The sequence below is a fragment of the Ursus arctos genome, unplaced genomic scaffold (genome assembly GCF_023065955.2).
Source record: "Ursus arctos isolate Adak ecotype North America unplaced genomic scaffold, UrsArc2.0 scaffold_19, whole genome shotgun sequence".
Lineage (NCBI taxonomy): Eukaryota > Metazoa > Chordata > Mammalia > Carnivora > Ursidae > Ursus > Ursus arctos.
The window spans coordinates 10,694,647-10,711,946 of NW_026622863.1; positions in this window are offsets into that span (position 1 = coordinate 10,694,647).

The following is a 17,300-nucleotide window of genomic DNA, read 5'->3' on the forward strand; positions in this document are numbered from 1 at the left end:
TTAAGACATGGGTTTGTGCTGCCTTGTGTCTGTTTGGGACACCTGTAAAGGGCCACCTGAGTTTCAGAGTTGTGACCGTGTAAAGGACCAGCTTCTCCCTTTGCCCAGTCCCACCTTCCCACTTCTGACCAAAATGTCTCCTGAGAGCACCCTCCCAGGAGCTTTCTGTGTGACGGTCTGATTTCAGGGGACCCCTGACCGTTTGGGGATGTAGGAGAAAAATCTTTTTTTTTTTTTTTTTAAGATTTATTTATTTTAAAGAGAGAGAGAGTGTGTGTATGTGTACATGAGTTGGGGGAGGGGCAGAGAGAGAGGGAAAGAGAATCTCAAGCCAACTCCCCATTGAGCGAGGAGTGCTCGATCCCACGACCCATGAGACCACGACCTGAGCTGAAATCAAGAGTCGGATGCTCAGCTGAACTGAGCCACCCAGACACCCCCGTAGAAGAAATTCTAATCTGCACCTTCAGCTCCGGACCCATCCCCCTAGGGCACGTTGGTCCACACCTGATGGTTCAAAGCCAGGAGCCATGGTCATGGAAGCAAACGCTGTTGCTGTTACCTCTTTATTAAAGCGAAGTGCGTCCTCCTTTGGCCGTGTGCCCCGTGAGCGCTCCCCCTGGGGAGGACCAGCTCTGTGTGCCGATCACATTCGGCATTTGAAAAAACATTTAATTATGTGCAAAGAGAGAGTCCATGTGTCACTCGTGGGCCAGGTTTGTTTGGGACTTTATTATCATACATATCACTGTAGCCTATTATTCCCGGACAGATTGGACAAGTTTCAAGGTTAATAAAAATGTTCTGGCAAATTGTTATTTTGAAAGTGATTGAAGGAAATGTCCCACTTGGAGCATATGTTTGACCTTTTGGGGGAGGAAAAGGAAGAAAATGCTCATGGAAGCCTCGTGCAGCTTGATTCTTTTGACAGCTCTAAATTGTTTGGCGCATGTTGAGGTGCTCAAAGCACCACAGAGACTGGCATTTCCTTCCCAAGTCTCTCTCCTCCACTTGGACGCGTCACTTGAGATAATAATGATAATAATCATAAAGTAATAAGTTGCATTTTTTCCGTCAGCCCCAGCATGACGTGCTTCGTGGCTATCATCCTGTTCACTCTTCACAACCCTGGCAAGTCAGGACCCTTTCCACCTCTTCTGTGCTGAAGAGCGAAATGAAGTAACTTGTCCAAGGTCATGGTGGAGGTGGGGGAATATGGATGGAAACACCGGGTCTGTCCATCTCTGAACAACCCAAATACTGCTTGTCTTCAGCCACAGCTAAAGGGCGCCACAGGCCTTGGCGGCACCCAGGCTGCCCACTACCATTTCGTGGCCGGCTGCCACAGTGCGTGTGTCTCTGTGCCTCCTCAGGCTGTGTCGGGCTCCGTGCTCATCGGGGACTCTGAGATTCTCTTGCTCTCCCGTTTTATTGAGGCATCCCGGACAAATAAAAATTGTATGCCCTCAAGGTATACAACGCGATGATTCGATAGTCATGTACATTGTGAAATGATTACCACACTCGAGCTAATTAACACATCCCTCGCCTCACATCGTTAACTCTGAGTGTGTGTGTATGTGTGTGTGTGTGCTGAGAACACTGAGGACCTACTCCCTTAGCAACTTTCAAGTTTTCAATACAGCTTTCTTAATGATAGCCATCATGCCACACATTAGATCCGCAGAACTTACTCATCTTACAACTGAAGGTTTGTACCCTTTGGCCATTTCCCTCTCCCCCTTTCCCTCTCCCCCGAGATCCTGGTAACCACCGTTCTACCTTCGGCTTCTAGGAGTCCGACATCTTTAGATTCTACATATAAGTGAGATCATGCAGTATTTGCATTTCTGCGTCTGGAGTATTTGAGCATCAGGTCCATCCAGATCCGCAGAAGGCCACGCTCCCTGTGCAGAGCAGAAGTGCTAGGGAATCAGGCCCCCAGAAGGAGCCATCAAATGACAATTCTTGAGTGCTGGTGTATACATGTCCCAGCTCCCTCGTCCCTTGCGGGGAGGGGATAATGCTGAGGCCATGCGTTCCTTCTGGTAGCTGATCTAACAATGCGCCTTTTATTGGCTCTGCTCCCTTTCCTGCACCACTTCTCTACTGCCCCACTGGTGTCCTTGGCACCTCCCAAATAAACTACTTATACTTAAATCTTTGACTTTTTAAAAAAGATTTATTTATTTATTTGAGAGAGAGAGAGAGAGAGAAAGCGAAGGGAGGTGCAGAGCAAGAGAATCTCAGAGTCCCCGATGAGCACGGAGCCCGACACAGGGCGCCATCCTACAACCCTGAGATCATGACCTGAGCTGAAACCAAGAGTCAGATGCTCAACTGACTGAGCCACCCAGGCGCCCCTATTTGGCTCTTTTGGAGTCACACTGGAGTAATCTAAACCGAGACAGGGAATCCATAAAATACCCCTGGGATTGGAACATCTGTGTCCTGTAGAGACTGAGGAAGGACAGGTATTGGGCTGACCCCTGCTGCTCCCCAGATGGTAACACTGACTTTTGAAGACTCTACCCCCAGTTCCTTTGGTCCTAACACTAGTGACCCAAAGTTAATGCTTTACCACCTTCATATTGGCAGGAAAATGCTATTCCAGGTAAAATCTTCCCCAAGGAAATGTGTCATGAGAAGTTACGAATTTAAGACTTCCAGAGATGCTAAAGGACACAGACAACTCCAGGTAGTGTGCGGGGTGGTCCACGGTGCTCACACCCACAGACTCAGTTCTCGTGCTCCGTGCTCCCTAGGTTTGCATCCTGGCTGCACTACCTATAGGCTGTGTGACCTTGGGCACACACCTTCATCTTTCGGTCACTTAATATCCTCAGCAGAAAAAGCATGACAATAATACTATCTACCTCATGAAGTTGTTAAGAATATAATTCATTTCCTATGATGAGTTTAGACAGTGCCTAGAATAGAGTAAGTGCTAGAAAAGTATTACTTATTGCTATTATTCGCACATTGAGGGAGGGATGTAAGCTGAGCACCCTGTTATTTTTCCAAGTTTCCCTAACCCTCCTCTCATAGGACTCATGTTTCCATGTATAAAATATAAAACCACAATGCAAATCAGCAATTTCAGGTCATCAAGATGGGTGGGTTTGCTGATGGGTCTGTGTCCCGCCCTGCCACACACCTGTACACACTTGTCCACACGGGACCTTACAACGGTAGTCCAGATCTGCTGCAAAAATAAGCTGAAGGGTCACCTTTCTAAAATAACTTTTATTCTTCAGATGAAGGCCCTATACTGACTCACAAGCCAGGCCTATCACGCCTGGGCTTCAGCTCCCCTATTCAACCTTGATCACACCCGCTTTCCGCTTATGGGATGCTGTATGCCCAGTACCCCACTAACACAGCACTCTTCCAGCTCTATCTCGGTGCAGTTGCTTCTGCCATTTCTCCTTTGAAGGCCTACCTTTCCTGGAAACTCTATTCGAGGCTGCCTTCAAGTTTCCCTTTCTGCAAAAGCTTATTTATTCCACTTGACGCACCTCCTCCGTGATTACTTAGCTCTTCATTATCCTCTTCCTTCCTGGCTCATCACCCATACACACTGGGCAATTCATTATATTTTGTCTTGTGGAAAGGAAAATGTTCTGAGTTTGTCGTCAAAAGGCCTAGGCACAAATCGCTTGTAGCTTAGCCAAGATACACAAGCTCTCTGAGTCTTAGTTTCTGTATCTGTTACATTATTCCTTCATCATTCCGTCAACAGACATTTTTGACCGGGGGTGATGTGCCAGCCATTGTGCCAGGCCCTGGAGACGTGACATAAGTGAGACCACGTGGTCCCCACCTCTGTGGAGCATGGAGTGAAGCAGGGGAGACAGTCCCTAAACAAATGATAACACCATTCAATAGCCACGTAATCAACTGTAATTGTGCTAAGTACCGGAGTAGGTGCTATGGGTAGCATGTCCACACCCCCTTTCACCTGCAGATCACCTGTAACTTTGATAGACAGCTGACAGCCCCTCCTCTGGCACTATGTCTCCATGCCTGAGCGCTTCCTCTGGGGCAGACGACAACTCCGGGAACCACTTGCAGTCAACGAGAAAAGGGAGTCCGTGAATAAGTACCCCAGCTTTCTTGCCTATTGATAAGACAATTCTGAGGTATGTTCTGGAGCAGAGTCAAGCAAGCTTTTTCTCAAAGAGCTAGACAGTAAATATTTTAGGCTTTGCGGGTCATATGGGCTCTGTCATGACTCTAAGGTAGATAGTACGTGACAAAGGAGCACGCCCATGTTCCAATACGACTTTACAAAAATAGGCAGGTGGCCCCTGAGCCACAGTTGGCCAACCCCCATTCTAGACTCTCAGAGAGCTCTCAGGGGAATTGGGTCCAATTACCCATAGCTGTAACTTACCCACTAACACACTATTTGTCTCGCCTCCCTTCCCTGACTCCCTGCATCTCTCCCTTACTGCGTGTGCTAAAATCACCTCCAAAATCCTGGTGTTGGTTCTGCTTTGGAAGAAACCAAAATTGAGACCAAGGGCTATAAAGGAAAAGTGTTAAGAAGTTTTGAGGCCACATAACAGAAAATTCATCCAGTCTGATGGGGTCAGAGAGAATATTCCAGGCAGAGGGAACAGAGTGTGCAAAGCCCTGAGCAGGAAGGAATCATGGCTGCTTTGAAGACCTCAAAAAACACCAGTTGTTGGAGCATTGGAGGAGGTGGGAATAACAGAACCAGAGAGAAGAGTGGCCAGAGAGAGAGAGGTGGGCCTGGATACTATAGGACCATCTAGGCCCTGCTGAGGCCTCGGGCCTGGACCCTGGGGCAGTGGGGAGCTGCTGAAGGGGTTAGACAGGTCAGAGGCCACGATGAGCTACGCACACGCAGGCCGGGCTCAGAGGGGCCATGAGAAACTCCACCCCCTGCCCCCCTGGCCCATGTGAGTGACCTTCTACCCCTGTGCCACTCACCCCCATTCACTCAGAATTCTAGGCAGAAAATCAAAAACATCACCCTTGAACAGGACTCATAAACAGTTAAGTACTTTCTATCAACAGGGAATAGAGGGGAAAATACCCAATAAAAATACATAATAAAACAACTACAGAGCAAACAGAGCTGCCGCGCTCAGGCCCTGCCAGGTTATTACTTAGACTAGGAAGAGGATTTTGTGGTAATATTATTTGATTTTTCTGGCTCCCTGCCAATTATTTCAAAATGCCCTTTATTCCTTCCTACTTTGTATCTTCGTCTTGAAGAACTGAGGCTCTAAATCTTCAATGGGGAATTCTGGAAAAATAGCCCCCTTCCACCCCCAACCCCATTACGTGGGCGAGAAAGAAGGAAATGTCACTGGGAGTTTTCGGAGTCTTTGTATTTCCTCCAGAAACCCCCTTCTTCCAGGGGTGTGGGCATTTCTGAACCTAGCAGCCCCCTTAAGGGATAGCCTTGTATTGCTGGGGGGCAGCAAAGACTGTCGACTATCCTCCTCCATAAAATTCTACACCGGTATTTGGAACTTGAGGGTGGAATAAGTGCACAGAGACCTAAAGAAGCACCTAGAAGCCTCTTGACATGCTGGCCAGGTTGGCAGGGGGCTATTTCCCAGTAGAGATTCAAGGGACTGCTACTTGGTCCCTACAGAGAGACTCAGTCTGTAATAGCAGCCAGGCCTTCCAGCAGAAGACTTCAGGACAAAGTTCTCTATCACTAAATTCACTCAGCCCCAAGCCATATCCATACTTTCCAAGCATGTGTAAGGTATCCCCCCGTCTCTCGGCCTCTCCTACCATGTTGCCCCAGCACGTGAACAGGTATGTGTTTGTGCACACATTCACTGAGCTCCTTCTGGGTTGTTCTGAGGAAATTGTACAGCTCTTACAAATAACATCAGGGTTGACATATTCGTAGACACAAAGGAAAAATCAGTTCAAATATCCCCACCAGAGATAGTGCTGCATTCTGACGTTGGCTAGACCTTCCCATTTTTTCTTTTATTTCTTCCACTGTTCTTTTGACAGTGGTGAACAGAATACATTCCCAGGCCAAGTAGTTAGGGAACCATAAATTCCCCAAAGGGTAGGAGCGCCTTTTTGGCTGATGTATTAGATTTCTCTGGGTTTCGACTGACAGAAAATCCAGCTTAGACCTGCTTAAGCAAAATGGAAATGAGGCAAGCCCAACGGAAAAGACCAGGGGTAAGGCTGGTAACAGGTGCCTCCTGGTTCCTTGTTTTCTTTTTTCAATGAAAAATATATTGTTTATTTTCTCTCTTGTTAATCATCAGACATGACCAATATCAGTCATTATACATGAATTTTTAAATCACAAGAGGATTTAAAGAAATAACTGTTCTATATGCAGGAAGAAGTTACCAAAATTTATCACTGACTAGCTGTGACTTTACAACATTTTTGATCCCTGATAGTAAATGCATTTCATTGCAACCCCGTTATTCTTGCCCATTCTCTCTTTTTTAATGCTGGTGATGACCCATTGAATTTATTTTTACAACTCACTAATGGGTTACGACTCAAGGTTTGGAAAGCATAATGTTAGGATATTCTGCTCAAATTTTCTACTGAACTGCCTGAGCAGCTAGAAGGGACCTGAGCGGTGGGGGCTATGTTTCTCTCTCTTTCAACTGAGTCTTGCCTATGTTGGTTTCATTGTCTGGCTCTACATAAGAGCAAAATGGCGACAGTTGCTCTAGACTCTCTGTCCTTCTGCTTTAATGCTAGGAACCCATGGCTCTCCCAGCATTCCCAGCAAAAACCTCATTGTGTTTCATTGGCTTTGCTTAGACCAAGCACCATGCCTCGAGCAATCACTGTGGTCAGAAGAATCCTATTTGTGGACCGGCCTGATGATGTGCTGTGTCTATGACCAACCATGGAGCTTTAGCCAAGCACATGAGCTGAAAGTTGGGGCAAACTGGATATGCTTATAGAAGAAGGGTAACAGGGAACAGAACTGCAAAAACAATAGATGTCCTCTACAGGGCTAGTCCTAGCCACCTAGGGTGAAGTTAGCAATTAACTTATGATTGGCAAGTGGGGGTTACTGCCCCAAGTGTGGCCCCCTCCTGACTTACCAATGCCTGGGATAACTTTAACAGAGGTCTGAAGCTTTCCTTTCACAATAGAAGATAAAGCTTAAGGTACAAATGCCTCTAAGAAAGAGGAGTCAATTCAGACTAAAGTGTAAAGGGCTGACGCAAAAACTTATTTTGATTGGGGTGGAAAGGAAAAGGTATCATGGGAGGATTCATGCCATGGAGTGGAAGAGAGGCATAGATAAGAGAGGTGCAAAGAAGACGAAAAATATCTATCTCCATCATAATTTAGCCTAAGGTTATCCCTACTCTAGCATACTGGATAAACCATCCTATCTTAAGCCCAAAAGGAGCTTTTCCATTGTGCAATTGAAGCTCTTCTTGCTACTAGGAATAGAAGAAGGAAATGAAAACTATATTCTCAGAAGAATTACGATTTGCTTGGGAAACAGAATATATGATACAAAATCAGGACCACCATTTATGGTGGTGAGGTCTCATTGTGAATGGCATCCCCTGGAATTGTGCCTGGGACAGCCCAGAACCAAATACTCTGGTTCTGTAAGATGGCTGAAAGTAAGCCATCAGCAAATCCATATAAACTCAGGGAAGCGTTCCCCAATCTGTGTTCTGTGGAATACTAATTCTTCAGAATTTTAATAGGTATTGGTTAACGAAAAGTTCATGGAATTAAGGAGTTTGAGAAAGGCTAAGTTCAAAAGGACCTTTGCTGGACCTCTCAGAGCTGTTAGTATGCTAACATGGGTAGTAAATCTGCAAGAGGGAAGTACAGAATGCGACCCTATCCAAATATATTTGATGATAGAGTTACATGCACAATTTTGTGCAGTGCAAAAATGAGTAGCAAGCATTTTTCCTTTTTCAAAGATTAGTTACATTCATTCAAAAAGTCATTCTTGAACACCTACTCTGTGCCAGGAATCATACATACCAAGTGCTGGGGAGATACACCAGTTAAGAAAGATATAGTCACGTTAAATGAAAGACATTAAACAGATAATCACACAATTAAATAATATATAATGTCCTATATGATGCCCCTATAAACCGATTTACATATGCATTGATTTGAGCTGACACATGTATATATGTTTTACTATGAATATGCACGTTGTGTGCACAAATGTGTATATATACATATGTAAACACAGTTTTTTTTTAAAGAAACTAAATCCAGTATATCTGATTCATTAGAAAATTCTAAAACTGGCACAGACTACAAAGATGATCCGATCTAACTAACCTCTTCATTTTTTAGACGCGCTCATTTATCCAACAAATACTCACTGAGTGCCTCCTAAGTGTTAGGCACGATTTAGACACAGGGATACAGTCCCTGCCCTCAGGGAGTTTATGTAGTCTAGCTGGAGAAACAGACGTTGATCAAATAATCATACAAATTAATCTGCATGAAATTCATCTTTTCAACAACAACTTATTGAGGTAAAGACCAAGGTTATAAGGACATAAACCAAAAAGATTCTAGTTCAGCCCTCCAAACGCTAGGGCAACATGAATGTCCAGATAACAATTTACATATAAAGAGAATGAGAACTGAAACGGATATTCATGCAAAGTAAAATGGGAGCATATCTAAAGAGGATACACCTGGGTGGCTATTAAGGGAGGACGTGGTAGAGGAGGGAGCATATGAACTGTGCCTTAACAGATGACAGAACAAAGCCCCAGAGAGGTGAAGTACCTATGAAGCCACATGACTTAATCGTGGCAGATGCAGAAGAAAAACATCGGGGGTCCAGAGCTTACAAAAACTACAGGAGGGCCAGCAGCCAGGGCTGACTTTTCCAGAGCTCTTGAGGAGAGCTTTGGACCCATACAGAGTGAAAGCATTAAGAGAATGAGTGTGAACCAGTCCCCCCTCCCGTGGCAGCCGTCTCAATCTGTGGGCCTCCGGTAAGCCCTGCACAGAGCCGAGCAGCTCTAAAGCTCATTGGTCTGAGCCAAAGAACAATCTGGCTTCTGAGGTGTGTTTGCTAGCAATTCAGATGACACCTTCCACTTGAAGAGAGAAGCTGGGACAGATGCCAAACCCACTGCAAGCCACTCTGGTCCTTAAAATGGCACTTACAGGGGCTGTAGAAAATGTAAACTGGATCAATCACTCAAGATAGAAGAGCAATCATAACCGTAAAATTCTCATTCAGCTCGAATCTACCGACAGTAAGAAAGGGACGAATCTTAGCCCGCTTTGCCACCAACAATTAAAAGTATTAAGTGTAATAAAGATATAGACAGAATTAGATATAAAGATATAGACATACAGAGATGACATATATACCTATTTATCCAAATCATACATATACAGCTCAATAAATTATCACAAACTAAAGGCACCTGTGTAACCAGCACCCACATTAAGGGGCGTCTGGGTGGCTCAGTTGGTTAAGCATCTGACTCTTGGTTCTGGCTCAGGTCATGGTCTCAGGGTCATAGAATTGAGCCCCACCTGGGACTCTGCTCAGCGTGGAGTCTGTTTGAGACTTTTTTCCCCTCCCTCTCCCTCTGCTCCTCCCCCTGCCCATGTTCTCTCTCTCTCTCTCTCTCTCTCTCTCGAATAACTAAATTTTTTTAAAGCTAGAGTGACATTTTACTTATTTATTTTTTATAATAATATTTTTTTATTATATTATGTTAGTCACCATACAGTACATCCCTGGTTTTTGATGTAAAGTTCTATGATTCATTAGTTGCGTATAACACCCAGTGCACCATGCAATACGTGCCTCCTTACTACCCATCACCAGCCTATCCCATTCCCCCACCCCCCTCCCCTCTGAAGCCCCCAGTTTGTTTCTCAGAGTCCATAGTCTCTCATGCTTCATTCCCCCTTCTGATTACCCACCCTTTCTTTAACCCTTTCTTCTCCTACCGATCTTCCTAGTTCTTATGTCTTAAAACAAACAAACAACAAAACCAGCACCTACATTAAAAAATAGACCACTGAGTTTGAGAAGTTCTTTATAGATCTTGGATACCAGCCTTATGGTGACTAACATATCATAATAAAAAAAAATAGATCATTACCAACATCACAGAAGCCCTTACACTTCTTTCTAGCCACGCCCCCAAGGATGGACATCTTTACTCCAACAGCATAGATTAGTTTTGCCTGTTTTGTACTTCAGGAAATGCATCATGCGGTTTTCACTTTTGTGCGGTTCCTTCTTTTAACCATTGTGCATATGAGCCTCATTCATACTGTTGCATATGGTTGTATGGTATTCATACCCAATGCACAGTATTCCATTGCGTGGCCATACCACGATTTATGTGTCTATGCTGCTGCTGATGGGCGTTCGAGCAGTTTCCACTTTACGGCTGTTACAAATTATGCTTCTAAACATACGTTAGTACATATCTTTGGTGATCATGTGTATCAGTTTCTCTTGAATCCGCATCCAGGTGTAGAATCACCATGTTTTAGGACATAAGCAAGTTCAGCTTTAGTACATATTGCTGAAGACTTTTGCAAAGTGGCCACATCAATCTGCACTCTCACTCACAGCGTGCCAGTTTCTCCATGTCTTTACCAGCTCTTGGTATTTTCTGCCTTTTCCACTTTTGCTATTCTGGCTGGCGTGTAAGTGGCATTGCATTGTAGTTTTAATCCTCATATACCAGATGCTTTAGTGAAATGTACTACTTTCTCATATGCTTATTGGTAATTTGACGCCCTCTTTTGTGAATTATCTGTTCAAGTGTTTTGCTCATTTTTCTATTATGTTATCTCTTTCTCTTCCATATTGATTTGTAGGAGTTTTTGGTATACTTTTGAGAAAAGGGTCTTTTGTGGATATACAAAATGTTTTGCCTTTTCCCGTTATTGTGTCTTTTGAGGGATGGAAGTTCTCAGTCTGAATGTACTCCAATTTATCAATTGCTTTTCCTTTATGACTAGTGATTTTTGTGTCCTATTTAAAAAATCTTTGCCTGCTCCAAGGTCATAGATATTTCCTCCAGTTTTCTTCTGAAAGTGTTATTGCGTTGCCTGTCGGACATCAGTCCACCATGTATGTGGAATTAATTATTTGGTGTGGTGTGAGGTAAAGATCAAAATACATATTTTTTTTCACATGGATATCCAATTTGCATGTGACAAGTGTTAACAGTGAGGTAAAATCAGCAGACTTTTTTCAAAGAAGCCAGCATGGGATGTAGAGCGAAAACCTGGTCAATCTAATGGTATACCATTAGGGCAAAAGGAGAGGAGTCTTCATATTTATATGATTGTACTGAAGGCTTTGTATAGTGGTTCTCTAAGATGAGACAGAATCTGTTTCTCAATCTAATGACCCACCGTCTTCCTCACAAGGCCTAAGATCCAGGGACCGATGTCGTTGCTCAGTCACACCATGCTTCCTTACGCTGCCATGCTTTTGCACATTCTATTCTCTGCATGGGATGCTTTCCCTAGCTCTTGTTCACCTCCTCCTACTGCTTCAAGACTGTCTCCAGTGCTCCCTTGTCTGTGAAGAGGTCCCTGATTCTGTTCCCCCAAGTTAGTTTCTCCCATCACATAGTTCACCTGCTTCTGTGATAGCAATTATCTTACCCTGTTTTAATTCTTTGCCTCATTTCCATTATATCACGAAATCTTTGAAGACAGAGGCTGTGATTTATCTTCATATCTCCACCATTCAGCATAGTGATTGGCCCCTATAAGATAACTTAACTTGTTTTGATTTGATTAATGTCAAATAAATCATACTAATAGGAATGCATCCGACAGAGGCATGACAAGATGGAAATGGGACCACGACATGTCTTAGAAAGTAGAAAAACATGGTTAACATAATGTTTGTAGTAACATCACCCTTTCTGAATAGGAGAGGAAACCAAGAGGGGCAAAGGAGGAAGGGCAGAAGCAAAGGAGAAGGAGAAAAAAGGAAAGAGTCGTTAGCATTCATCGTAAATTGATATAAAACTGAATAAAATATATAAGAGAACTATTTTCAAACATTAGCTAAAAAGCAGCCCAGGAATGTGAGAAAGAAGAGATATATCTAAAGTGAGCCCCATGTTTACTATAGTCTCTGGATGGGGACAGTTTCCTGGCTGTGACACAGGAAGGTGAAGCCCAAGAAAACAGGATGTTCCTAATAAGCTGAGTATACAGAGTCTAGACTTTAAGACCAATAAAACAGCTTGAAATTGCAGGATGGGGCTCTGAAAGGAGGCTACTTTCCAGAAAAAGCATCTCCAGAAGTTTGGATAGAGAAACTCCATGCGTGCTTGTTTAAAAGCTGGACTGAACAGGGTAAGTTTCCACAAGACCTAGCAGAAAATAATAACTGTGCCACTGAGACGTCCTCAGGTGGAAGGGACATACTCAAGGTCACACCAAGTTAATTGCCAGGAAAAAACTTCAACCCTCTTTAAAGGAAGACATCATAATTCAGATTCCTTGAAATATATTTTCTACCATGTTCGGCATACAATAAAAGATTATAAGACATGTGAAGAAACAGGAAAATGTGATCCATTACCAAGATGAAACCCATCAATAGAAATAGGCATTGAGACGACACAGATGTTGGAATTAAGAGTCAAGGACTCTAAAGCAGTTATAAATAACCTGAAAGACTTAAATGAATATGGTCTTACTGAGTAAATAGTAAATCTCAAGGGAAAACAGAAGCTATTAAAACAACTAAATGGAAATTCTATAACTTAAAAGTACAATATCTGAAATAGAATTCCCTGGATGAGCTGGACATTAGAAAGGGAAGAAAAACAGTCACTGACCTTTAAAACAAGGCACTTGCAATTATCCCATAAGACCACATATTTTTTAAATTGAAAAAACTGGAGAGTCTTTGTGATCTGAATGACAGTAATGAGGCACCTGTGTGATTGCAATAGCAAAAAGATGGGAGAGATTGAGAAGATGTTATATATATGTGTGTGTGTATACACACACACACACACACACACTGGAATATTATTCAGCCAAAAAAAAAAAGAATGAAATCTTGCCACTTGCAACGACATGGATGGAGCTAGATAGTATAATGCTGAGCAAAATAAGTCAGTCAGAGAAAGACAAATACCATATGGTTTCATTCATATGTGGAATTTGAGAAACAAAATGGATGAGCAGGGGAAAAAAAAGAGAGAAATCAAGAAACAGACTCAACTACAGAGAACAAACTGATGGTTACGAGAGGGGAGGTGGGAGAGGAAATAGGGGACATGGGGGTGAAGGAGGGCACTTGCTGTGATGAGCACCAGGTGATGAACAGAGCTGTTGACTATTTTTTTTTTAAAGATTTTATTTATTTATTCGAGAGAGATAGAGACAGCCAGCAAGAGAGGGAACACAAGCAGGGGGAGTGGGAGAGGAAGAAGCAGGCTCATAGTGGAAGAGCCTGATGTGGGGCTCGATCCCGTAACGCCGGGATCATGCCCTGAGCCGAAGGCAGACGCTTAACCGCTGTGCCACCCAGGCGCCCCCTGAATCACTATTTTTTACACCTAAAACTAATATAACACTGTATGTTAACTAACTGGAATTAAAATAAAAAAAATAAATAAAGGTGTAGAATTTCCCAAATTTAATGAAAAACAGATCTAAGAACCTCGACAAAACTTACACAGGATAAATTCAAAGAAACTGCAATGAGCCCATCATTCTTAAGCTCCCGAAAAAGAAAAAGAAAAACCAAAGATCCCAAGCAGCTGGAGAAAACCAACACATTACATGGAAAGAAATGATATCAATGTTGGCCAACTTTTTACAAAAAACTAAAATAAGAGATAATAAGATAATATCTTTTCAGTTGTGAAAGAAAATGCTGTCAAATCAGAATTTTATATCCAGCAAAATACATCTTTTAAAAATTGGGGAAAAATAAAAGCACTGTTGGATAAACAAAAATTGAGACAGTTTGTCAGCAACCAGCTGTATTACAATAACTAAAGGAAAGTCTTCAGGCTAAAGGACTTGATCCACATAGAAACTCAGCTATTCGAAGAAATGAAGAGCATCAAAAATGTTGAATATGAGGGTAAATATAAAAGCTTAGATTTCTTTTTCCTTCTTTTAATTTTCTTAGAAATTAAAAGAGGGAGGAGGGAAGGAAGAGAGAAGAGCAGTATGAAGTAAAAACCGTATACAACCAGGGAAGCTAGTATCAAATCTTGGCTCTGCTACTTATAAACCATATGATCATGGATCAGCTGTTTAAATCTCTGAGCTACTTCCTTCATCCATTACTGGGTTAACTCTTACCTTTGTATAGTTGTTAAGAAATTGGGGAGAATGTCCACAGAATGCCGAGCACAGAGGCCAGGGCATAGAGGGTAGTTGGGGAGAGGAAATGTCGCCATTGTGAATGTTAGGTATTATGTAAGAAAACTCAAAACTTGACATTCAGTATATTGATCAAGTTTCTTAATCTATGATAACCTACTATGTTTTCTTAACTAAGACAATTTTGTTGCAGGAATTAAGTATAATAACATATTTAAGACATTTAGCAAAATGATTGATATACAAAAATGATCAATAAATTTTTGTTATTAAAAAAATGGAAGCTCAGAACTATCCGCCCTAACCAAGGATAGCTAAATTTTAAACTTTTCTCTTTCATTTTCATTTCTATTTCTCTTTCTTCCTAAAGTAGAAAATCACAAATGCTCATTGTATGTATGCCTGTTGGTTTGGTCAATTTAGGTCTATATATTCAAAGATATTAAATTTCAGAACCATCAGTTATTGCAGACCCAGTGCTACAAACATCATTTAAAAAGCTCCAGAACATGTGTGCCTCAGATGTAAATGGATTTTAAAGTATGCACGAACTTTTGTCAATGACTAAAGCAGCCAGCGGTACATTCTACACTATTTCCCAAACTTGTCTTTTACTTACCACCTTCATAAATATTGCCATTATTTACTCAATATCTTTAAATGACTCACTCCTTTTCTACTTAAATTAATTTCAAAAGGCAATTTGGGCTATTAGTAAATATGGAATACTAGTATCCCTGACCCTAAATAGCAACTATAAGTTAAAAATAGAATTAAAACAAAACAATGTTGTTAAAATGTAGTTACAAACTATTGTTTTCCAGGGGCTCTGAACCTGGGCTTTTATCTTTGTTGAGGGTGAGAAAGAGAAAGCTTGGGAGAGAAATTGATTAGCTAACGTTACGGAGGTGTTAAAAACATACTAACTTCTGAGACTTCTTTGTCGAAATCACAAGGAATGACACGATTTAAAAGAGAATAACTTCCTCAATGGGCAATTTGGTTTAATAAGGGATCTGTTTCTAGGCTATTATGGTCTCACATATAAAAAATGTTTGAGATAATAATAGCACCTACTTCACAGGTTTGCAATAAACGATAGGGAAACAATATATGGAAGCCTCTTAGCACAGTGCCAGACATACACATGACACTGAAGAAATACCCATGATAACCTAAAATAGTACATAGACACTCATTACCCACACACTTCTTGTCCATGGGGAAAACACTGATGGGCTTCTTGTTAGTCATCTTTTCCATTTGCATGTTGAAATTGGGGGGGGGGCGGCACTCTGGAAGGGGAAGTCACCATGGTCCAGAATTTTAACTTGTTAATAGCCCTTTTTAAAAACCTTTAAATTTCTGAATTAAATATAGAAAGAAGGTATGTTACTAAAAGACATTAAGACTAGCATTCCCTGCTACCTGAGTTTCCCCATCTATTATTCTAAGCTATTACTCAACTTTTTCAGCCTCTCATTCTGTCTGTCCATTTGTCTGTCTGAGTCTCTCTCTCTCTCACACACACACACACACAGTCCACCATCACAAGGAGCACTTAAGCACTTAATGAACATCTGTGTATTGTGGAAGTCTTCTTGAAGATGGAAGCCCCAGGTCTACCTCATTTTCAAAAGACCGTGGAAAAGGGAAGTATGACAATGCGACACTGGTTAGTTCTCCAATTTAGTAATAAAACCTTTGATTCTGTTGAAAATAACTTCTAAGAGCAAATTAAAACTTTCTTAGTAAAATTTGAGTCTAGGAAAACTTCAAATAAACCGTGATCTTCCAGAAATAATGATGTATTTACTCCTGGTAGAAGAATCTAAAACTTACTACATTTAAATACTATAGCTTTTTCTTCCACTGACATGAGCTGTTAATTAATTGCACCTTTTGCTATCAAAAACGATAAAGAACAAACAACATAAAAGGAGAATGCTGTCAAATCGTCACCATACATCAGGCATAATGTTTGTTTTTTCTTACTTTCATCAGATCTTTTCAATCCAGCAGATATGTTAATATTTATGGAGTGTTTATAGAAGAAATCTGTTAGAATTAATAAATAATAGAGCTAATGTCTTTTTACAAAGTAAATCAAGAATCCCATCATGAAGTTGCTCATAATTTACCGTAGTAATATAAAACCAGAAAAGCCGTAAGCAGACAGGATTATATTCCATTACTCAGAATATCTAACACCAAAGTGTTTTTCTTTTTTTCTTAAATGAAATAAAATGTTTTGACAACTCCAACTTGTAGGACTTCTTTTCATCAACCTGTGTGGAGCCATAAGTGATTATACAGACATAGCAATTCATGCTAAGGGATTTTCTTTTCCCTTGATTTGAGCCTGAGACATTATATTATATTTACTAATACATTACTCAGGATTATAATCTCTATATTCCAAACTAAGACTTATTTCCTTATTTTGTGCTATTTTATCAGTTTTTAGTATTAAGATTATGCAAACTTCTTGATTATGCAAACTTCTCTTTCTATAACTAACACATTGATTAAATACTCCCTGACTTTAACCTAGTGATACAAATACTTGTATTGCTCAAAAATTCCTGAAAGAGGGAGGGGAAATATAATGCCTTAAAATTTTTTTTTCACCATCAAAAGGGAGTAAAAACATTAAAAATTGTTGATGCAAACATTTTTTTTTCTGTAGTAGAACAGTGATTTTTAAAAAGTATTTCAGTACATACCAGTAGACCTGAGCTCTGGTTAACTTTTATTTTTTCTCTTCTTTAATTCAAATATAATCTCTCTTTGGCCAATAACCACGTTCCTGGGAATAAAACTGTTAGCTTTCTGCTCAAAATGCAACATTTTCAAATCTCTATCTTAATAACCAAATTGGACTAATTGCAGAGCTGATGTGGATTGAATACACTGAAAAAGATCTCAACTTGATCTTTTGATCTTTTTGATATTCACTTAAT